A 24,572-nucleotide genomic window follows, 5' to 3' on the forward strand; every position below is an offset into this window, starting at 1 on the left:
TGAAGGATGATTCTTTGTGTGTTTGCTTTCATCAGGTGTTAGTCCTCACTACACAGAATGTTGGTTGAGAAAATTGAACTCATTGAGTCTTGGCTATTGAGCTGAGATCAGGATTGGGACCCAAATTTTTCTGTCTAGAGCCCAGGATATCTGACATATGCTCTTCCATTTTCTGGGCACTTGTCCTTATTGAGTAGGGCAATGATACTTTAAAGTGTGCCAGTCCCCAGCTCATACCTGAGGAATGTCTTCAGCCTAAGTGAATAAAATCTGAGTCTTTTCATGGTTAGTTGTAGAAAATATAACTGCAAATCATCCATATTGAGAACAACCAGGTTTATAGGGGATATATTCAAGGGGACTTCCCATTTGTCTTGGGATGGTAGATGGGATCTATTTATGTGGCTTTCTCTACATGTTTATAACTGGCAAATGCAGTGCATAGGTGTCTACAGAGATTTGTGGACAGCCAGGGAAGATTTGTGGATTCCTTTTCTGGTTCTAACAGCTAATTGTACATTGTGTAGGTCAGACTTGTTCTAATGAGGTGTACGGCATTCTTAACCTCTCCTGAGATGTTGTCTGTATCAGTCTCAGAGTATTAGTCTACATTCTAATGGTGCCACTCAAGCTCTGCTCCCCACTTCAAGTGACAGCTATTCTTTGATAACAGAAGCCAGTACAGGGACAACAGCTCAGTCTTGAACTCTTGCAAGTAGAAATTAATTCTGCCTTTGCTCTCCTTAATGTAAAAAAAGACAGCTAGAGAGGTGCTTGAGATGCTGGTATCTCCAGTGCTGTAATTTTGATGAATTTTGGAAATACCTCAGCTCCATCTTGCCCAAATGTCTGTCTTTGACAGCAGATCACAACAAATGCCTAGGAAAGAATATAAAGACAGGAAACATCATCTTTTAGTGATATTTCCCAAAATATTTTCGTACTCTTTTTGAGTATTTCAAGACTTATCAGAGCCTGTTGTCGTGTCTTTGTATATGAGTTTTAGACAGATTTCCAGGAATGTGTCTACCTTACCTTTTCAATCTGGCTAAATTCTTAGCATTTGGGCTGTCTAAAGGCATACTTGCATTTGATCTAGAGGCATTGTTTACTCTTTGCCCTGAAATAATTCTGTACTGTGGCATGTTTTCTTTCATTTTGTATTCTAGGAAGTCCCTATGAAAACAGGGAAAGAAGTCAGGCCCAGTACTTTTCTCCCACCTTGCTCTGGACCTGGAGTTTAGTAAAGAATCCTTCTTAAATCTCCTACTATCCCCTGGAAGTCAAACTGTAATTCAGTCTGTCATTGGCCAAGTATCTTCCCATTGGATGGACTAGCATATGGATATTGGACACTGGCCAGCCCTGGTCTGAAATGTGATCAGAGTGGGGGCAATAATATCAAACATTTTGGTAGCTGGACTCTTGTTTCCCAGACTTGACATCTTGAAGCACACACAGTGAAAGAAAAATGCTGCAGTTTTCTGTGTGGATATTTAGGCTGGAGTCATTCTGTCTCAGCTCACACATATAAATAAGATAACCTGCATACCAGCTGGTAGTAAATGACAGTCTATATTCCTGATAGTGATGGCAGCAGCCATATTTCAGTGGTTAGGAAGAGAGGGCTTGGGATTGAGTTCTCGTTTTCTTTAGGTTTTTTTGTTGGCTTTTTTTTCTGAAACTCTGCTTGTGAAGGAGGAAAGGAGAAGGAAAGTCTCTGGCTTCTGTCTTCTGCGTAAGATGTACTGGTCTAACAGCTGTCTGTGTTTTTGTAGTTTGCCTTGAGTAAATCAAAAAGTTGTGTTGCCATAGATGGTGGATCTAGAAGGTACCTAAAAGGAAGAAATTGAGAGAACTCCTCTATATGCATGTGTTCACCAGTCTTTTCTTTACCTCTCCTAAAGCATTTTTTCTTATAAAAGATGTGGAATTAGAATTGTTTAGAAGGAATTGAGAATACAATGAAAATCACTGCTCTTTTTTCCCCCCACCTTTTTAATTGTGCCTAGATGCATAGGTTGCCCAAACAGATTTCAGAATTCCTGGCACTGGTTCATTAAATAGGTAAATTAACAGCACCTGATTTAAGTAGTATGTTCCTTTACATTAATAATTCTAATTACATGTTTTTTTCAATTCTGTGGATTTTTTTGTAGTATGACAGCCTCTTCTGCCTTTCTGTAAGCTGCTTTTTTTTGAAAATTTTTCTCATTGTATTTTAGTGTGCAGTAAACCTGAACATTTAAGCTGTTAATGTGCTCTTATTTGACTTAAAAACAACTGACTAGTTTTTAACACTTTAAAAATAATCTTTCTATCAAAAGTTGACACTTTTCAACCTTCATTTTAATACTTCTACCTCTTTGATAGTTGTGCTTTAATTTTCAGAAAATTGGATCCTAACTAAAAGCTTCTTTGCATTCTGTCAGTCTTTAGCATTGTCGCTTGTAATTTTGGTTCTTTGATGCATCTGAAAGTTTTAGATGCAGCTTTTTGACATTGATTTTGTTTTTCTTGTATCCTGAGAAGTTAAAAAATTGGATGAATTTTTAAGGTTCCCAAGTATGTGTCATGAAGGCAAAGCAGCTGTGACAAGAACCAGGTAAAGCAAATTATTTTGACTTGGGATGTGGCTAGATAATTTTGCTTTCAAATTTTAGATCAGTCTTTTGAGTAATTCCAGTTTTAAATTTCATTCTCACTATATGACATCATGTGTCCCTGCACATGGAGAATAAATAAGTAAAAATTCTCTTGTTGATTTCTCAGATTTCCTCAGGAAGCTTTAAAGATATTCCCTAACCAGAAATTTAAGCTAAGCATCTGTGGCACATGTAGTAGGGTTGTGAAAGGATAAACAGATGGCTAAAACTTGGAAAACAGAGAGTTTACATGCTAAATTTTTGCAGCAGAGAAACACTGTCTTTGTAGATATGGAACAGTTTGTGTTGAGACCTGTCCACATGACACAGATCTTGCACAATGCACATCACATGTCTTTTCTATGATGGCACATATCACAAAAGGGCTGTGTTGGGGTTGGGAGCTCTGATGTTTGAAAAGAATTTAGAAATAGGATCAATTGAAAAGCTTCAAAAGGACCTTCTGATTCTGAATGATAAATAGTAGAATCACAAATCCAGGTGGAAATATAAGGCATGCTAGAATTGACTAGAAGAGAATACTCCAGTCAGAAGGGACCTTCCATTGGTCATCTAGTCCAGCTGCCATGTTGTCCTTTTGAAAGGCAGAAAATCCCTCAGCATGTTTCCTTGATGCTTTCCTTACTGCATAAAAATACCATTAAAGTTAATCTAGGGAGAGTCACCCCTTGGTGTTCTTTGTCGGCCTTAAGCTTTCTTAAGGTAGCCCTGTATTGTTGCGTGCTCAGCATAAAAAAGGATGTTCTTTCTTTACTTTTGCATGTGTAATCCTTACATCCCAAAGTCTTTCTTCTCGAAGTGGGAAGTGGGTTCTGTTGTTTCAGTGTAGCAATTTGTCCTCACATATGTGGTGCTGTGTTTGGAGCCGGTTCTGATACCAGCATATGGTACCAGCCCATGGTGGGATCCAGGTGATATGTAAGGTTCCTTCCAACTCAAACCAACCCATTGCAGGATTTTATTGGTACTTAGTGACCCAGTACCTGTGTTCTTTAACAGCTCACCTCTGACATCTTGCTGTAAAAGCAAGATGCCTTTTCAAAGTCTACAGTTGTGTTTTCAATTCGCCATTGTTTAATTGGAGGTTGGATACTGCCATGCCATCATGTGTTGTTAGGATACTTATGTGAGCCCATCAAAGAATGTGAGGTAGAAAAGGCAAGTTTTTTTGTGTATTTTCTGCATCTGAGGAACTGATCAAAAGTATGAGTGGGACAAAAATGGGTCTGTTCTGTCTTGTGGGGCAGGGATTAGAGCATTCCTCCCATGGACGCTGCAAGGGAAAACTTCATTCTTTTGTGATTAGGATAAATTTGCTCTTTGTTACAAACCACTTGGGAGTTACCCAAGGAAAGAACATCATTTCTGGTCAGGATAATTTTCCTCCTTGGTTTTGAAAGCTGCATTCATGAGAAAGGGCTTCAAAATGCAGCTTAGCAAGACTATCAGGATAAAAGGAGGATTGGAGATACAAAAGCCCTTTCAGTTGAGAAGCTGTGGAATATGTTGGATGGCATTAACAGAACCATCAGATATAATAATAATAAGCTTTGTTTCTGTTCCCAGATACAGTGTGTGGTGTACAGGAATAGGAGATAGGAAAATTCCCATAGGTGGTGCTGAATTAGAGTTTCACAGACAGGAGTGTGATGAAAAGAGAGTTTATTTTTGTGTCTTGAATTCAGTCCTGTGGTAAAAAGCTGTACAGTTATCCACTTTAGTGACAGGTGCAGGGTAGATAGTGAATATTTTAGTTTTATGCTACACTTTTCCAATTTTTTGTAAATTAGTTTAAGCAACTGCAAAGTAAATATGATATGAGAAAATTTTATCTCAAATGGAGTTCAATAGCTACTCATCATGTCAAATTTAACATGGAAAATAAAGTATTTATAGACAGTGAAAGGCAATTTCTTATTTACAATATGGGAAATTTCAATGAACTCGCTTTAAAAAAAAAAAGCTTTTCTAGGAAGTTAAATACCTTTTCAAAGGGTCTGTTTGTTTTCTGCTATTCAAAAAAAATAAAAATCATGTTGTAACTATGTATGGTCCGAATGTTTCTTCAAATTGTTCTTATATTGGGACTTAGATTCTAGCCCCGTGCTGTGTGGCTATTAAGACAATCAGAGAACTCTAGAAGGGGGATTGATGTGGTACACCAGGATGTCATTTTTTCCCCCCCCCAAGCTTTCCTGGAATACCTCCTTCCACTGGATACCTCCTTCCACTTTATAGGCTGACTGCAGTTTCTTTGTCCAGGCACATTCACAGTTTTCTCTGTTTGGGCCCTCTTTAAGTCTGTTGGTGTGTGATTCTATGACTGTCTCACAGTCATAAAATCCTTTTCTGCTTTCACCTTGATTTCATACGGCTATAAAGAAGATGGGAAATGCAGCAAATGTTCTATAGCTGCCTAATTCTCTGCATTGCTATAGTTTGAATCACTTATGAAAAATTTTAGTGTCTGAAAACCTTTCGAAGCATCTAATTTGTAAAACTTTTTTTTGGAGATTATTTTAGTGTACATTTTCAGTGTCTCCATAAACATCTCTCTTTATAAAATCAATAGCCTCCTTTTAAATATAATGTAGTGTATTAAGTGAGACATTGAGATTTTCATGTAATTTATTCAAAAAACGCTATTGTTCCTGATCATTAGCCTGGAGTAACACAAATGCACCAGGCAGACCTTTGTTAATTTCATTCTCAAAATTATACGTTTTCATTGTTAGAGTTATTCTTTATAAGAATTCTCAACAGTTCTGTAGAAGTTGGAATTTTCTAATGACCGTAATCATTGTACCCTAAATTCTGCCTTTCTTCTTAAGATCGAATCTTTGTTTCACAGTGTATAAAAAGAAGCAATGTGACAAAAGCATCCATCTTTAAGAAAAGTTACAGATATCTCCAAAGGCACATCACTGGGTCTAGCTGAGATGGACTCAACTCCTCCAAAAAGTTACACTATTCATACTCAGAAAAGCATTAATTTGTGGAATTAAGTTCTCTCACAAGGATGCTATTTATGAATCCTTCTTGAAGCAGGTGAAACCCAGAACTGTAATGAATTGCATGGGATTGGCTTGGGAATGAGGAGTGAGAATTGTTAGTATTTGACATTGTTACAGATGCTGCATTGCAATCTGGAGAAAATTGGGAAGCATCCTTCAGACATAGCCTGATAGTTATCAGTAGTGCTGCTTCTGCACCAAGCACATTAAATATGTATCCCAAAGTCTGAAATTGTTGTTGATTCTGAGAAAGTGACACAGAACCTTCTCTGCACTGTTAATTATGATTACTCTTTCAATTGGAAAAAAAAATGAAACCCCAAAGCTGATTTTTGCTTAGTTACCTTTTGGGAATGCAAAGTAAGTATAAGGTCACTTCAGTTCATAAGAACTTGACACACGATTAGTTACCATGTGTCCATCTGTTTGTCTTTCTATTTTTTACCTCATCTTGCTAATAAGGGCCTTTGCCCTCTTCTGGATCTCTTCCCTGGGCTTATACAGAACAAGTAGTTGATTTTATGTGGCTTTTCCAATAAAAACTTTTGAAAAAAAATTTTTAAGGCGGTTATGTTTTCCATAGAGGAATATAAGTAAGCATATAAATTTTACTGTTTACTAAGCACGGAAGTGGGCCTATGAATCTGTCTTTTCTTGTCATATTTAATTTTGTAGTTTCTGAATATGTAATTTAAAAATTTATGTAGCCCAAAATATTTTCTGTTATTTATGTTGGAGTTTTTTTTAATTATAAATGAGTGTATAATATTCATATAAATTTTAATTAGGTTGATATATTTTCTCAAATTTTTTTAACCATACAATCATTAACAGATGCAAATTACCTGATTATCTGTACTGCTATAAGAAGGAGATTTAAAGTGGAGCTATTTGATAGTGTGTAGACATGTACAAATCGTTTCAAACATTGATTGCTTGAAAAGAAAGCAAGCTACCTACGATATAGACTTACTGTAGGAATATGCTGCATGCAAAAATCACAGAATCACAGAATGTGTAGGTTGGAAGAGTCCAATCCAGCCCTAATACCTCAACTAGATCATGGCATCGAGTGCCACATCTAGTATTTTTTTAAACACGTCCAGGGATGGTGACCCCACCACCTCCCCGGGCAGACTATCCCAGTATTTAATCACTCTTTCCATGAAAAACTTCTTTGTAATATCCAACATTTATTTCCCTTGACGCATCTTGAGACTGTGTCCTCTTGTTCTGTCAGTTGCTGCTTGGAGAAAGAGACAAACCCACAGCTGACTACAGCCACCCTTCAGGAAGTTGTAGAGAGTGAAAAGGTCACCACTGAGTCTCTTTTTCTCCAGGCTAAACAACCCCAGCTCCCTCAGTTGTTGCTCATATGGCTTGTTTTCCAAATCCTTCACCAGCTTTGTTGCCCTCCTCTGGACATGCTGAAGTTTCTCAACATCCTTCCTAAACTGAGGGGCCCAGAACTGGACACAGCACTCGAGGTGTAGCCTCAGCAGTGCCCAGTACAGGGGGAGAATGACCTCCCTGCTCCTGCTGGCCACACCGTTCCTGATCCACGCCTGGATGCCATTGGCCCTCTTGGCCTCCTGGCACACTGCTGGCTCCTGTTCAGCTGCTGTCACCACAACCCCCAGGTCCCTTTCTGCCTTGGCACTGTCCAGCCACACCATCCCCAGCCTATAATGCTGCAGGGGGTTATTGTGGCCCAAGTGCAGGACTCAACATTTGGACTCAGTAAACTTCATCTTGTTAGACTCTGGTCATCAATCCAAACATTCCAGATTTCTCTGCAGAGCCATCCTATCTTCCAACAGGTTAACACACACTCCCAGCTTAGTGTCATCTGCAAATTTACAAATGAAAGATTCAATAGCCTCATCCATGTGATCAATAATGGTATAAAACAAAGCCCAATCTATAATTTTGCAGTGAAAGACAATAGAAGACTTCTCTTGCAGTGAGGTCTTGAAGGTTCTTGCAATATATGGGGGGATAAAATGCTACTTGAGCAAAGAGATACAATTTAATATAGAAGAATCTCTTTGTCTTTTGCGCCCTTCTGTAGAGGTTACATTGTGTGATTGAAAGGGTACGCTGATTTCCCGTGTCATCTTGGGGAAGGTGCTGCTGGAAGATATTCAGTGTGTACATTTTTGTTGCTCACAGAGGTAGTCTTTTACATCTTAAAGGTCATTCTCCTTAACCTCTAACTTGCACATTAAGCATCAAGAGCAGGAGTAGTATCTTTCTGTTGCAGATTGGATACTAAGCCAGCAGCCTCAGAATGCTCCTTCTTTGTTTAGGATCTGTCTTCTGTGGGATTTCCTCCATTAGTTTCTCTCAGAGTAAGGCTGAACTTTCTTACAGTGCTATACTAGCATCTCATCCTAGTCTCTCATTGCATGGCCTTTACATGAAGCATTATTACAGTCTGCTCCAAGGATTAAACAACTTCCCTAGCAACAGTGCAAACACATTTTCATTCAACTCCTTCCAGTTCCTGAATGTGTAACCTGAAGGTGAGTCATTGTCTTCACTTTTTCACAGTCACTTGGGTATCCATATCACTGCAGGAGGAGTATTCCTGTGTGCTGTTGGATGCAAAATATCACAAATGCAACACTCAGTGTCTGTCTTCCCTGACTTTCCAGTCTTCAGCTAACAACATACCCAGGAAAGCTGTCATGAAAATCAGTATGGCTGGAGGCAACTTCTCTTCTAGCCTCAGGTGTCAAAGTGCCAATCCCTCCTTGATTCAGTCTTAGAAATGTAAGGAGAACACAAATATCCAAAAATACTGCTTCTCTTCCTGTGCTGTTCTCAGAAGAAAGTCTGAATATAGTCTTGACCAGACCTTTCTCCCCAAATTATTTCAGTAGCAGATGGAACTGCCGTCCTTTTCCTTTGCTCACTCTTGAGGCAGACAGTAGAGAATTGTGGGGGACTTTTGAGAGATACCTGTAAGTATTTTCACATGATTCTGTGGATGTATTAGGCTATATGTCTGGTTTTAAAATGCCTCTTCATTATTTTTTTTTCTTCTTTTGGGGGCTATTATATACAAGACAGACAAGGAGCACTAAATTGTATAAGAAATAAGAACTGCTAGCTACTGATAGTAAAGCAAGATGCCCTTGACTAAAGGAAAAGCTTAAAATCTAAGCACGTCAAGGAAAGTTAATGAGGAAAGAGAAGTACATCAAGTGTCTACTAGAACTTGCTTGAGAATATAAAAATCAAGTGTTCTGGTATTGATGGTTTTGCCAATCCCAGAATCAGATTCTTAGACTCCTATGAGGCAAGTAAAATCAGTTAATTATGGCAATTAAAGAGAAATAGCCCCAAAGATATGTGCACATTCTGAAAATCTGAAAGGCTTGGCACTGACTACTGGTATGTTGCTGGTTATCCTTTAAGGCCTTTTCCTATCAATATTCTAGGAAATATCAAGGATACTTCCTTAGGAAGTGCTTGAAGAGATGGCTCTGAGTCATGGTTGAACTGGATAAGCAGCTAGTTATACTGTGCATAGAAGGGTCCATTCAGTTTTGTACAAGAGCTGATTAGAACAGTGCAACTGGTTTTGGTGCTTATCTGCTGGATTAATACACCGTAACAGAGTAGATGTGACAACTCACCCTTAAGGGGAAATGTGGGTCATCACAGTAGGTTGGAGATAGTCAGACACCTTTATCTTCAGAAATGGACAGTGAATTTCTAGAAGTTGTTTTCTGCTGGAGGGGCTGATCTGTGGCTTGGCTTTGTGGAACTGCAAACATCTTCTAACAGTCAATGGACTGGGTATTTGATTGCACAGCTGAAAATTAAGCAGCCTGTTTGTGTAGTTATCCAGACAGTAAATGAGATGATCATACCAACTAGGATGCAGCTGTTGTCACTTCAGCTGATGCAAAGCCAATAAAGTGTGAGAAGTAAATATGTGACATTAAATGTTTTGAGTAAATAGCAGGGGAAAAGATTTTAACCATGCATTCTGATTATGGTTAAAATGAATGTGTTCCCTACTAGTCAATTACGGTGACTAGTAATTTTGAAAATGCTATGAATCACAAGTTCACTAGAGTAGAAACTTGGGCATTTGGTGATAATGTTTCTAACTAAAATCAAACGAATTGTCTCCTATTTTGCACAACTAGAGCAGCCAAGTAGAGCCTAGTTCATTTTGTTGTCCATTTCCATGCTATTTTTTCCTTTATTATTTTTCAAAATAGACTGTTGGAGTAGGAGACCTAATTATAATAAACATTTCTCCAGACAGCACTACTATTTTTTCTTGTTTAAACTGATACAACTCTTTATTTTGCAAGTATATTCAAACTCTGCTCAATGATTTGGGATGTCATATTCTTAAAGACTGCCAAAATTTATTAATTTACATCTGTCAATTTTAAGTCAGCACTTCCACTATGGGTAGTCTGCTTGCTGTGGTTGCCTACAGCTCAGCCTCGAGGATAACCCTTCAAAGTACTAGATAATTAAACTATTCCCATAGTTAATTTAAGCATTTCAATCAAACAGGAAATATCTTATAGTCTGTTCCCTGGTTGATTATAGTTTCTTCTATATTAAAAGGGCGCCACTTAGCATTTGCTTGCTTATGCCAGATGGCAAGTTCCTAATTAAATTCACTTCTCATGTGCCTAATCTTTCTGCTTGCATTTTGGCAAAGCTAAAATCTCAGTAGGGCAAACAGATAGTTGAGGTGTACTAACAACATTATTATTGTTATTTTTATGGTGTTTCTTAAGAATGGTAGTTCAGAAAACATCTTATGGGTCAAGAGCTGTGACTTATCCTTTGGTACTAAGGCTCTGCCTCAGTACAAGTTCAGAATGTCAAATCAGATTCTTAAAAGTTATTTTCTCTGTGCTTCTACTGTTGCTCCTAAAGGGCCGTTCAGTTTTTTTCCACAAAAAGCAGGGGCAGAAATTGCTATTTTATTGTGGTGGTGGGTAAGAAAAATTGCTTGTCCATTCTCTTCTTTCTTTGCACTGGCCTTCTTTTTGTCTTCTTAGAAATACTAGAAGAAGTAAAAACTCCTGAGATAAGTACTGAACTTCCTTTGTCCACCTGATCAGGACAATCATCTGGATCCAGAAAAGTGACTGAATTAAGTACTTCAGTCTTGCATCCTTAAATATGGTTCAGTAGATTCTTCATGGAGTGATCTCCATGAAGATCTTGGGAAATCATCAATTATATTTTTTAATGTGTAGTGGGTTCCCCGTGGCTGGATGCCCAGTGCTCACTAGAGCTGCTCTATCTCTCCTCTTCCAAGCTGGATGGGGGAGGGAAAATATAATGAAGGTTTCATGGGTTGAGATAAGGACTGGGAAAGATCACTCACCAAATACTGTCATGGGGAAAACAGACTTGATTTGGGGATATTACTGAATATATTACCAACAAAATCAGAGCAGGATGATGAGAAGTAAAAACAAATTTTAAAAACACCTTCCTCTACCTTTCCCTCCTTCTCATCTCTACCTCCCCCACCCTAGCAGTGCAGAGAGACAGGGAATGGGAGTTATAGTCAGTTCATCACATGTTCTTATCACTGCGCAGGGAGAGGAGTCTCCCTTGCTCCAGTGTGAGGTCCCTCCCACAGGAGACAGTTCCTTGAACTTCTCCAACATGAGCCAGTCCCATGGGCAGCAGTTCTTCATAAACTGTTGCAGTGTGGATCACTCTTCCACAGGGTGCAGTCGATCAGGCAGAGCCTGCTCCCACATGGGTCCGCCACAGGGTCACAAGTCCTACCAGGAAACCTGCTCCAGTGTGGACACCTCTCTCTACGTGTGTACAGGTTCCTGCCAGGAGTTTCCTAAGGGGTCACAGCCTCCTCTCAGGCATCCACCTCCTTGCTCCAGTATGGCCTCCTCCATGGGCTCCAGGTGGATTTCTCCATCCCTGTGGATCCCCATGGGCTGCAGGGGCACATCTGCCTCACCACGGTCTGCACCAGGGGCTGCAGGGGAATCTCAACTCTGGCACCTGGAGCATCTCCTGCCCCTCCTTCTGCACTGACCCTGGGGTCTGCAGGGCTGTTCCTCTCATGTGTTCTCACTCCACTACTCTTTGACCACAGTTACATCTGCCCAATAACTTGTTCTTCCTTCTTAAATACGTTATGCTGGAGACATTACTGTCATTCCTGATGGGCCCAGCCTTGGCTAGCAGCACGTCCATTTTGGAGCCAGCTGGCATTGGCTCTGTCAGACATAGGGGAAGCTTCTGGCAGCTTCTCACAGAAGCCACCCCTGTAGCACCTGTGCTATCCAAACCTGGTCATGCAAACCCAATATGTAACTGTGTTTTGTTAACCAAAGATTGCCCAAGCCTTCAAGGTGTGAGCTGTTTTGCTGGTTGACTCTGTACCTGAATGGTACATGTGTTAACTATTTCTTGGGAATTTAAAAATGAGGGACTCAGTTTCACAGTCAAAGATGGAAGTGCTATAAAATACTGTATACTTCTAGTTTCCAAAATAATAGCTAATATATCTGTGGTTTAGGCTGTTTTACTCTGTAGCAAAAAAAAAAAAAATGCTTTTTATGGTGCCTTTTCTTACCCTCCACCCCATTTTTGGCATTTTAAAATGCTGGGGCTTTTTTTCCCCGGCTTTCTTTTAGTGAGTCATAGGGTGTAGTATGATTTTGATTGCAAAATTAATACTAATCTACTTCAGAACAGCTTTACAATGGGAACTTGTAAAAGGAAAAATCATTTATCATTCAGTGTTTTATAGCGTAGTTATAAAGGAAAAGTAAAATGCTTTGGGAACATTGCTTTTTCTTGGTTACCAAAAAAAACAGGAGAAAATCAGTATTGGATAAAAGCTTTTCCTACACTGACATTAATTCATTCAGTGGCAGTGAAAATATGTCTGATGTCAGAGAACACATAATTTGATTATATTATGGTGTATACTGTGCAGATTATAGAAGAACAGTGTGTCCTTTTGTCCATTAGCAAATTCATTCCACAACATAGGTGGGCATGGCCTAACCTGGGGGCCCTTTTTTCTTCTAGCTTGATGTGTTTTATTTATAAGACTGACTGTATCAGGAAAGAGCTTAGAAGGAGTTAGAGAAGGTTGTCATTCCTTAGGGGCATATAAAAAAGACAGTCTCAGAAATCACAAATTTATCAAGGAGTAAAAAAGCAGGAATAAGCACGAGAGTCTAAAAACTTGCAGCACCAGAGGAACAGTTAAGAGGAGAAAGTGCTGCAAAAGATGCAGAGCTGCAAGTCAAATTTCACAGGTGATAAAATGGAAACCTCCTTGAACTTCAGAGTTTTTTTGCTGTAAAATTACTGAGGGGACAGACATCAGGTCTGAAAGGAAGGGTCCTCTGAGCAAAGAAAAATGGCCTTGTTCATTCATTGAAATTACTTGTTTATAAGCTTTCTTCTGTTTACATTCGGTCTTATCTGGTTGCTTCCAGGTTCTCTATTTAAAAAAATTAAAACAAAAATAGTATAATCTTGATGCTCTTTTTGAGGAGCTCACAGTAAAGGAGACTTTGAAGCAGATCCACTTTAAATTTCTGTTTTATATGCATAACTATAAACACAAATTGTCTAGGAATAGATGATGTAAAGTCGTGTAACTTTCTTATACAGCTGAAGCATTCATTGTTCCCAATTCCCTTTTGCATTGGATATTTATCAGAATGTGTGAACAGAAGCAGTCATGTAAAATGAAAAAAAAAATTACAACTTCTTGTGTCTAGATTAGTGGTAAATAAAAATTTGGATATAAATTCTTTATATTCTTGTTTTGCTCTTTCACTGATTTATACTAACACCCTCATTTTACTTGTATCAAGATTTAATTAGGATAATGACTGCATTTTACATATTAGCTAAAACATGTATTTGAATTAACTCCCTTTTCACTTCTATGCGTTTTCTTCTGTTAGCTTTTGAATGTTAGTTTTATGGGGGATATTCTTGCAAATACTTTTGATACTTTTGTAAGCTGAACCCGTGCAACAAAATAATTTAAAGAAATTCTCTTTAGGTCCCATAACAAATAGCTAACCATGTGTTCATTTATTTATATTGAACTGTCAGTCTTACGTATTCTCTTTCTTTAAGCATACATGCTGTTCTCTAGTATGACCATCCTAAGATAACTTCTCCCTTTTTTAACAAGAAAGAAGCACAGTTTTAATACTGTATCTTTACAATATTAAACAGTTTTCCATATTTTTATCATTTTATTGAAGACTGAAATTTTTTTAAAATTAAACTAATACAGATTCCTTCCATAATTTAATAGTCAGTTTCTCCAAATATAAGATTAGAATCCACTAAATTCTGAGCATTGGGTCTGTTAGGGCATGAATTCTGGGACAATGGTTCCTCTTATAGGATTCTGGCCAGAGCACTGCAACTTCCGTATTTTTATTTCTCTTCTTCTAAATCTTTTGAAACTGGAGACATTTTTCTTGTGTGCCTTAACTTTCTTTTTTTCTCTCTGGGAAGATGCATGATGATATTGAAAACTATGAGAAAACTATTCTAACTAATAAAGTAGACACTGAATAACTGGATTTAAACAGAATTTTATGTGCTTTATATGCTTTTGTTTCAAATGCAAATTAGATAAATGCTTTCTTTCTCAGAATTAAGTATATACTATGTTACTGGAATATAACATTTAATAATAAGATGTCAGGCTTTTATATTTCTCAATCACCAGTACTTCTGCTCTGTTGGTGAGTAGTGAGGGAAGCAAGAAAAAATAAAGAAGATAAATGAAATAGGAAGAAAGCAAAAAAGAGTGTTAAATGCATCATATTCTTTAGGGTTAGTATCTGTACAAGCCATTAAGCAATATGTAAATGTAGGTACAGAAGACAGTGCTTCCAAGACCCAATAAACCTATTCTACCATGGAGGGAGAGTGATTCTGGTTTTTGTTTCATACAGCCACCTGTGCTGAGTGACAGCCATGTGTTTCACTTGAATGCCTCAGAATTCACATATCCCAAGGCAGACTTCTGGCTCTGGACATTCAGTACATTTCATGTTTTGCTTTTGTTTTTAGTAAAGGCCAGATGACGTAAGAGGAAATGTTGTGACCAGAGAACATGAATCATGGTTCTTTGTTGCTTGTCACTGCTGTTGACATCTGTTGTAGAAGTGATTTGACATACTGTATGAAATGAAATTGTAAATACACTGTTCTGCCTGTCACAGAGTGCTTGCTGATGGAGCAGTGAGTAGGTGCACAATGAATCATATCCTAAAATAAAAGTCCCAATGCGCAAAATAGCACACCTATTTAAAAATGCTCTGCTCCACCCTCCTGTCCAGAATATTAGGGTTTCATATGAACCAAAGTATACGTTTCTATATGCTTTGGTAAGTATACCAAATAAAAAAACATTTCTGGTTTCTTGCCTGAGAAAAAGCTAACAATTAACATCCTCAAGCTAACAGTATTTGCACTCCATGCTTAGGAGAATGCTTGAATTATACCAACAATGCAGTAGGAAAAAATCATTACAAATCTGCTTGGACATTTATTGTTTGGTGCGTTTTTTCCTCCTTAATACTTAGGCAACATTTTCTGCTTTTAAGGTAGTGCTACAGGAAAGTCCCTCCATTGTGTCTTCCAGTCTGCATAAGCTGCAGACTCCAAATCAACCTTTTCAGCTGGTCTCTTTAGAAGAGCCTACCAAACATGAGCTTTCTTGTTTGCTCTTAGAAGATAAATTTATCCCAGCTTATGTATATTCCAGGGCAGCTGTCAGGCTCATCTTCACACAGAGTGCAGTGGTGAGAACAGAGTACACATGCAACTTTTCACTTGTTACTTCACTACTTAATCTCTTTAAAGGTTCATGCAGAATTATACTCACAGAAATATTTTTTAATCAGATTGTGTGAAGATGCAATCCAAGCAGAAGATACCATTTAACACATCCTTCCCCCAAAAAACCTTAACTAGCCCTCTCTGAGAGTTTGAAACAGTTCTATATAAATTAATTCAGTGTCTCTGTGAATTTGAAAAGGGATTGAGTAGAGCTGATTAGCAAGAAGTGAAAAATATTCTTCTCCTGGACCCACTGAGTGTACTGGGGAGGAAAGCTAACAGAATTAATAAAAAAGTGGGATAGAGAAAAGGGGTGAGGCAGCAAGAAATGAAACCGAACAGCTGAAGCAGCAATTGAAACACTGTTAGGGTGATATAGTGATTTGAAAGTAAAACAAGTGAGAGGCTCCAAGTCAGAAATACAATTTAATGAGAAGAAAAGGAAAAAAAGATAAAATAAAATAAATGCAATAATACAAAAAGACCACTGACAGAGTCAGAATACAACCTGAGCAGGGTGATGGAAGCAGTCCATGTGAGGTGGTCTTCCTGAAGCAGTGATCCCATAGAATGGTGTGGTAGCTCTGGTCCTCTGGGAATCCAGGGTGTGAGGGCTGCTTCTACTGTCCCAAATCCCAGCTTCTATCCAGGTGAGAATGCTTGGCTCCTCCGCCTGCGTGGAGCATCTCACAATGGGATCATGAGTCATACAGGAGGTCCTTGATGGCCCATTAAAGAAAGATAACTCCCGGAGGGAGTTATCTGTGAGTCATGGGCAAGGCATTGAAGGGCCATTAACAGAAGGCACCCCAGAGGGAGGGGGGCCTGGGAAGAGCACTGCTGAAACAATTGGATTCACCAGTTCATGAAGATGGTGATAGAATAGAGCCTATACTACAACCCAGGACAGGTGATCAGGCAGTAGACACACAGCCAGCTGTTTGTGCTCACAGATGAAAAAGTTCCTAGAAACCAGTCCTGCCATGCACTGACACACAGGGCGGTGGGATACTTACAAGTTCTTTAAGTTTCATATTGTCTTACATAGTACTTTTCAGATTTTTCTCTTTTAGTTTATTGTTGTAGTATTCATTCTCTTACAAAACATAGTTATCATGAGTTTCAGAGCTGTTTTGAATCTCCTTATAGATATCATGGAATGGTCTAAGCAGATCTCCCTTATACTTATGGGTTGGACATTTATATTTTAAAAGGTTCCTATTGGAGTATTTTCCACTTCGTAACACTTTAAAACAATTGCATTTTTATAGATTTACTTGATGCAAGAGTAACTTTCAAGTATTTCTCTCTGTTTATATGGGAAAGATACAAGTCTCTTTTTAGCTCAGGTTTAAAAGATTACATACCATTTTAAATATTCAGCATAGCCCTGTCCTTAGGAGGGGGCAAGGTCTCAATCTATCCATAAATGAGCAGCTGTCCTATCCCTTAAAATTTTTAAAGGCACATTAAATATAGCCAATTCAAAATGCTCTGGAGGGAAACACTAGAAAAATTCTTTCCAGTACTTCTTGCTTGATATTACAGTGGAGCCTCTAATGTAGTGGGAAGTCAAAAGAATTGGAAAAGCTTGGGTTTGAAAAGGTGATTTTTCTGTGGCATCATTATTCGAGCTCGTGAGTAACTAAAATGCCCAAAAACAAGAATAGATGATACTTGGACATTTTCCCTCTGTTATTGGTATTTCGGATATGTCTGGTAAATAATTACTTATTTTATTTTTGTCCATTATTAAAATTACCCTCCACTTTAGTTGTTTTAGAATTTGGTTCGTTATTGGTTTTACATTCATACTTTTTTCCCCAAGCTTTCTACCATTTTGTCTTTGAATTTGTTTTTGCTACACTACTTGATCTTTCCAAACCTTTACCAAAATATCTTTTAATATTTCATATGTCAAAACTCTTGTTTCATAGTATCTTATAGATTGAAAAATATCTCTGCTATCATCTGGAGTTACACATCTGTACAACCTAATTTTAGTTATTTTTAGTGTTTTCCACATAATTATGGTATTTCAGATAAATTCCATTTCCTATACAGGCTAGAATATTCCTGTTTCCTAAATACCCTTTGCTTACCAAGTCCTTATCACCACCTAAATACCCTTTGCTTACCACTGCTTAAACATCTTTCACATGTCTTTAAACATCTCACAGACTTGAAAAATACCTGACAGGACCAAATGTCTTCTACGTCCTTTCTAGTTAGATGAATTACTTAAACTGATGCCTGATAATGTCTTCTCCACTACTGTGTTGTATTTTGAGGAATAAGCAGATGTTCTTGAAGTCTTACACTGAATTTTTGTTTAAAAAAGAAGAGAGAGAAGAAGTGTAGAATCAATTGAAATAGCAGAATATTGAAAACGTCATTTCTGTTGGGTTTTTTTCCTGAGATAAGTTTACTAGTGCTTCGAGTTAGTCAGGTGCTGGTATGGGTGGACTCTGACAATGTGGAAGATAAATATGTCTGCTTCGTTACCTTTCCAGGACTTAGTTACCAGCCATTGCCTTTCAAAATCCAGCTGAAAAGGAGGTTGGCAGTTTTGGGGTGAGGGATGAGATATCAGCATTCCTGAACTGTGCAGAAAATTACTTGAGGGACAGAAAGATTTAGATTTTCTACAAATGCAATGTAACCCCATAACTGAAGTTATTGTTCATTATACTAATGTATTCCAATCTTACAGTTGCAACAGAAATATTTTTTTATTATTTTGCGTGTAGATTTTTGACTAATGTTTATTTCTCATTTACTATAAACTGCTGTCATGAGCGTTGGCAGTCCAAACAGCTGTTAGGTGTCCAGTGTTTCATTTGTTTGTGTCACAGTTGTAAGCTGAGTGAATTTTGGCCTATCACTTGTAAAATGTTGTCAGTTAAAGTGGTGAGAGGGGCAGTTCATGAATGTATCTTACTTTTTCTCCATACGCAAGCAAAATTTTACTTTCTCTTTTCCTTCTTTTAAATAGGAAGACAGCTGTCTTCAGATGGTACAGAACTCACTGACAGTTGCTCTTTCTTCAGTCCTACTTCATGAGAACTTCAGAATATACTAACTGAGGTATTTATTAGTTCTTTTCATTTTTTCAAGTTTTAACTTTGCAGAAATTAGTTATGTGGAAGAGCAAGACAAGGGAGACATCTAGACAAGTGAAGAGAAATCGCATATGGAAAATAGCACAAAGTTCTGTCATAAAGAGAGCTACTGGGTGATAGGATCAAATCTTTCAATAGCTAGGTACTAGTTAGTCAATCCTTTTTTATATGTTGAGAAATCAAATAATTACGAATATGTCAAAAGAACATGTTAAAATGCAGTTAAAAACACTGGGGCTTTGAGGGTCATGTACCTAGTTTCATCTGATCCTCTGAATTTCTCCAAGAATGGAAAAAAAGGTTTTGCAAAAAATCCCTAGACATGAATACCCAATTACCTAAATAATGACTAAATAATGAACCTTCAAAACTGTCCATAATTTATAGGTTTATTCCTCTAATACTTAAAAGGAATTTCAATTAAAGAAAAGCTTTGGTACTAGCACAACATACAAATGCTTTCCTCACACTTTATCTGTCGTACAACCTTGAGATTGAATACAGAATCTGTTTTAAAAATACTGATAAATATTTTTATTGGAAATATTTGTCATTTTTGGCAGATGCTGGTGAATTAATTTCTTTGCAGAGAGAAGAGCAGCATTTGTATATATAAACAGAGTCTGATAAAGGATTTGTAGCCACAGAACTCATGAAGGGAAAAAAGTGTCTTGTAAGCCTGCGATCAGTTGGATTTGTGTCAGTCCTAAATTTATGATCTGCAGCTGTTAAATGTGTGATAGGAGCTTCGTCTTCTAAAGCGTGATGACCGTATGAGCACATGGCTGAGAAAAAGGAAACTGCTTTGAGAGATGAGACGTGGGTGACTGCAATGCCTCACATAGCACAAACCCTTTATTCTGTTAAGCCCACAAATGTGTGTTTTAATGCTTTTTAAACTGTGGAAAGCAACTGGCACAGATTCTGAAATATCTGAGGTTGAACAAGAAGTCTGCTGGTCAATGTTTGTGTAGGCAGCCTAATGTAAGCAGTGCCAGGCTGGAATTCTTCTGCATTTGAGACCTCACAGCTTTGATGGTACTGAGAGAAAAAAAAAAAGTCTTGTAACTTCTGAAATATCTGAAATCTGAAAGTATGTAATATATGCAACTTTATTTTATATATATATAGCTTCTAGTATTTATGTATGTCTATGCATATGTATGCATCTGTGTTTTAGATACCCAGATAGGCTTAACTTCTTGGAAAGATTGGTAATTGTTAGCATGGTTCTTGTATAAAATTTATAAGTGCTATTATACATGTATTACAATATCTATATTTCCTTTTTAAAGGAGACTTTTTATATGCCAGCCAGTATACATTATAGCTAGAATAATGTTAGCATTAAAATGAAAAGTTTTCAGAAAATAAAATTCAATTTTGATGTTACATACAGATTCAGAAAAGAAAGCAGAAGTCTTTTTTGTTTCTAGTGTTGCATTGTGTGCTGATAGCAGCCAGCTCTGATAATGGCTACTACGTGCAGGTTCTATGGAGTGCTCGCATTCTCAGATTTTAGTAGAGGTTGGTGTTATGGGACAGGTTGAACAATTTCAGTGTACGTTATGGATTGGTTTTGTCTTACAGTGGGTTGGTCATTTCTGGAGTCAGTACACAGCCGTTTTAGCAGTAGAACTAACCGCTTATGTCACAGATTATAATTAGCTGTGTCTGTGTGCCAGAGCAACAGGATGGAATGCAAAACATAGCCAAACATGTGAACAAATTTTCTTCCAGTGATATTTGGCCAGACCTAAAATATCTTCCACTCCAGATCTGAAAGTAGTGGAAAAGTTAGACAATTCTCTCTTGGAAAGAGACCGGTTGTAGTTTATTCACAAGTCCACATTGTTTCAAATCTCCAAGGTAAGTAACAATTTTAAAATTTATTTTTATATCTGTATTAAAATGTTAGCATGTTAACAAATGAGTTCTTTTTGTTCTTTATTTGTTACATGGTTGTATTGAGCTTCTCCCCCATCTAAGTTTCTGTGCAACATTTCAGACTGATTTTCTCATTATCTAAGGATCATTTTGATACTTATGTGATTTGTTTTAGGGCCTAAATTATGTGTTCATTTTTAACTACAGTTATTATTTAGATTCAGATAGTTAATTTATACTTGGTTTTACAATTAAATGTAGCATTAAGTCAAATAGTTTAAACCTGCACTTCTGTAATATTAAGGAGCTAAATTAGACATTTTAAGTTTAGTAACTTTTAGATCTTTTACAGTATCATGCTACTGAACTTACATAAATATCTGTTTTGCAGTAGTAAACCTCTGGTGCTTGTAGCTATAGATTTCTCTCAGTTTATTTATCACATACCAAAAGTTAAATATAGTCAAGAATAGATTCATGGTTCTGCTGAACACTTCTTCTTGGCTTGATTGTATGATAAAAACCTCCCACCTGAGGAATTGTTACCAAGACTGTTTCTAACTTCTGTGAAGCATCTTGTATTAATATAGGGCATATAATTATGTGTGTACAGAACTCCTTTTGCAAGTTTGTAATCTTTGTGAATTTAAATTCATTTTCTCTTGGATAATCTCACTGCCTGAAAAAAATTTATGAACTAGGTACCAATGGATTACTGACTCATTATCAAATGATTTAGTGGATGATACTTGGTGTCTTGCCACCAACAGGTGCTTGCACTGCATGCTTAATCATGAATCTGAATGAGCACATAAGTTCCTAACACAGGATATTGCCAAAGTGTAGGAATGTGATTTTGGTGCATTCACCAGTTAGGCTCATTTTACCGAGATATGGGTGTTTTTACTATGTCTGTCTTAAATCTCCTCCTACTTGAGGAGCAGGTGAATCAGTCCTACAAGTGTCTGTCTCCATTTTCTGTGGAGGGGACCTAGGTAAGTGTGGCTGATGTATGTGTTTGGAGAGATGAATTTTGGCCTGCACAACCACTTGCAAAGGACTAATCCATTTGAGTGACCTATAGAAACTTTGTACTATAAAGTTCTAGAGATCAATTAAGATTTTGGAAGTTTCGTTTGTGATACAGTCACAAATGGTGCCACTTTGGCGAGATGGATTTTTATTTATCTTCTAAACAAGTGTTCTGTTACATACACCCCTTCTTTCTATTATGTAATGAAGAAAAAATGGTCCTAGAATACCATCAAAAGATAAGGACAACTGCATGGGGTTAAGTTAAAAAAAAGGATCTATATTAGGCCCAGAATTAGAGGGAGTCACTTAAAATCTCTTTTCCAAACCTTTATGCTTTTGTTAACAACATGCAGCTCTTTCCTGAAAGCTCAGTGGTTTAAAGCATGTTATATTTTGAGTTTTATTCATAAACATTAGGCACATGAAGTTATGTGTACAAGGATCTTCTTGCTTGAATAGCCTCATGAGGTTTTTTTCCTTCCTGTGGAAAGTAATGCCTTGTACATGAAATACAAATCCCAGGTCCTAACCTCTTACTGTTTTTAATTATTTTCATGACTTGGAATTAAGTAAGCTGCATTTCCTGTGGTCTTATTTCTCAGAGTTGATTGTCTTAGATTGTCCTACATGTTTAACGAGCAGTGACTGAATTTTGTTGGTAATAGGACGTTTACAAGGTCTTTTTCTCACATGAGTTTTCTGATATTTTATAAGGTACTCATGCCCATTGAAGTCTCTCAGTAAAGACATAAATGGGGTTTGATTTTCTGTGTTATCTCATTTTAGAAAATTTCCAGGAATGTAGTATTTGAGGCATCTGCTTCTCTGCTAAATTTTGTTGAAATTGGCCAAGAAACTCAAAACCTATTGAAGGAGGTAGGGAAAATGAATTGGAGACAGATGATTTAGACATTGACATAGGGTTTGGTCACTTTTTTATTTATTAAACTGGGCTAAAAGCATCATGGCAGTTTGGATAACAGGTTAATTCAATATCCTGGTCAAATTTTCAGCTCGGGTAATAGTATTCTCACTATTTAATTCATCTTAGCTTTGGCTACCTGGGCCAGTCTTCTCATTAAATCTTTCTGTGTATCTGCCAAAAGCTGTTAAACAGCTGCTGCATTTCATGCCATGGTTATGTTTCTGTGGTGAATGAAGATTGTATAGGACTGTGAAGAAAAATAAAAACTAAAATACATAAATTTTTCTTAATGGAGTGTGGTATGTGCTGAAGTCTTGAATAATGCTGGTGGCAGCCCTAAAACACATGCTTTTCAATAAGATATATGTTTGGGTTTGTGTATCCTGATTTTTGCTTGTAAGAATCACGTATATATGTATTTTCAGTACAGGGATGTAGAGATGGAATCATCTTGTAGTAATGACTGTTAAAACTCTTCAGTTCCTCCTTTTTTATTTGTCATGCTGTCAGTGCTCTGAGTAACAGAAGTTTTAGTACCTTTGCTTCATCTTACCTTTTCCTGGTGTTCCAAGTGCCAGATACTAAATTTTATACTAACTTTTTTGCATCCTTGCCTTTTAGTTGTGGATTTCAGGAAAAGTTGACCATGTAGAGTACGACAGCTTGTTTCATGTTAAAATTTCACGTGTCCTACCTTCAATTTTCAAGCTGTTAGAGCTTTCTGTGAGAAGCATGCAGACTCCTGATGGAAGTAGACACGATTGCAAAGTTCCACTGCACCAAATTTCCTCAGTTTTGAGGAAAAGGATTTTAAGTGAGAGGCAGTAATAATTAAATAAGAAACATGTTCTGGTGACTCCAGACTGCTGGAAGCAGAATAAAATGAAAACGTTTCTTAAAAAATAAATGCTCTGGAATGAAGCTGTCAGTAAAGCACACCTATAGTAATGAACCCTAACCACAGACCAAGCTACATTAGCAATGCTGGAGATACCAAGCTCCTTCCAAAGGTCTCTTCCAGTCCAGCTTTGAACAGGAATAGATGATGTCCAGAGGTCCATTGCAGTAGTTTTTTCTAGGATTCTCAGAATTTGTTCAGATTTTCCTGACTATTCACTTTATGGTTATTATTAATTACCTGCTTGTTTTGTTTAGTCACATGGCTGTCTTACTAGCTGGTCCAATCTGCAATGTATCAGAGTTCATGGAAGTGGAAATCACAATTTAATAAATATGTGAGATTGGTAGCTACCAGTATTCTCAAGCCACATAAAGTTGCTCTAAATTAATGAGAATTAACTGTAATATTTGATTTGGAAATACAAGGAAAGATATAGATGGATTCAGAACTTGAAGCTAAAAAACTAACAGTGAATATTAATTTAATATCAGCTTATGAGCTGAAAAGCCATGGGAGGATATTTGTACACTGGCAGAAAAGGTTGCTGTTATTGATTGCCTGAGTGAAAGTTTTCACAGTAGGGATATAATAAAATGGTAAGACAGATTTCAGTATGCACAGGAAGAAGAGGTTGATTTGAGTTTGGCTTGAGTGCAAAACAAGAAAGTAAGCATGGTGAACAATCCTAAAAACCAGCATGGTTGAGGCAGAGAAGGCAGTGTCAGATTTGTTCCCTCCACATTCATGTGACAGTGTCCTGATACACGTTGTGCCTTTGCAGTACACCCCAAGACTTCTGGCATATATTCTGGTGTTGTAAACAGTTGTATTTGAGGGCTGAAGTGGTCCAGGTTTACCCAGAGGGTACCCCGAGCCAAGTTTTATGTAGTATGGATGGGTGTGGCATAGAATTTTATGGAGGTGAAGCCAAACCTTTTGTGGGGTGAGCCGCAAGACCTAGATAAGACCTGGTAGTGCTGTGCTGCCCATGCTACTTTCCAGGCCATTTTTCTAGTCTCAAATGCTCAAACAGACCTGATGTAGCCTGTACATCAAAAAACTTGCCTAATTTTCAGCCTTACTGTTTAGTATAAGAAAAGATACTTTTTTTTAGGCCTAACACATGTTTTCCCTGTAAAATTCTACTTCTAGTTTTGTTCTGTTATG

At 37.5% G+C, this 24,572-nt stretch overlaps 1 protein-coding gene across 5 annotated transcripts in view; it reads left to right on the forward strand.

The window, feature by feature from the left end:
- SGCG (sarcoglycan gamma) overlaps positions 1 to 24,572 on the forward strand; it is a 106,622-nt gene that overhangs the window by 13,885 nt on the left and 68,165 nt on the right. For 2 of the 5 annotated variants that reach the window (XM_066313066.1, XM_066313069.1), the window contains exons 2-3: positions 18,531 to 18,622; positions 20,398 to 20,526. The exons of 1 other annotated variant lie outside the window; for it this stretch is intronic. The gene's annotated coding sequence lies outside the window, so the exon portion shown is untranslated. The remainder of the gene's footprint in view (positions 1 to 18,530; positions 18,623 to 20,397; positions 20,527 to 24,572) is intronic. 2 more of the 5 variants (XM_066313067.1, XM_066313070.1) reach the window with 1 other exon arrangement.

Source organism: Sylvia atricapilla, chromosome 2 (genome assembly GCF_009819655.1).
Source record: "Sylvia atricapilla isolate bSylAtr1 chromosome 2, bSylAtr1.pri, whole genome shotgun sequence".
NCBI lineage: Eukaryota > Metazoa > Chordata > Aves > Passeriformes > Sylviidae > Sylvia > Sylvia atricapilla.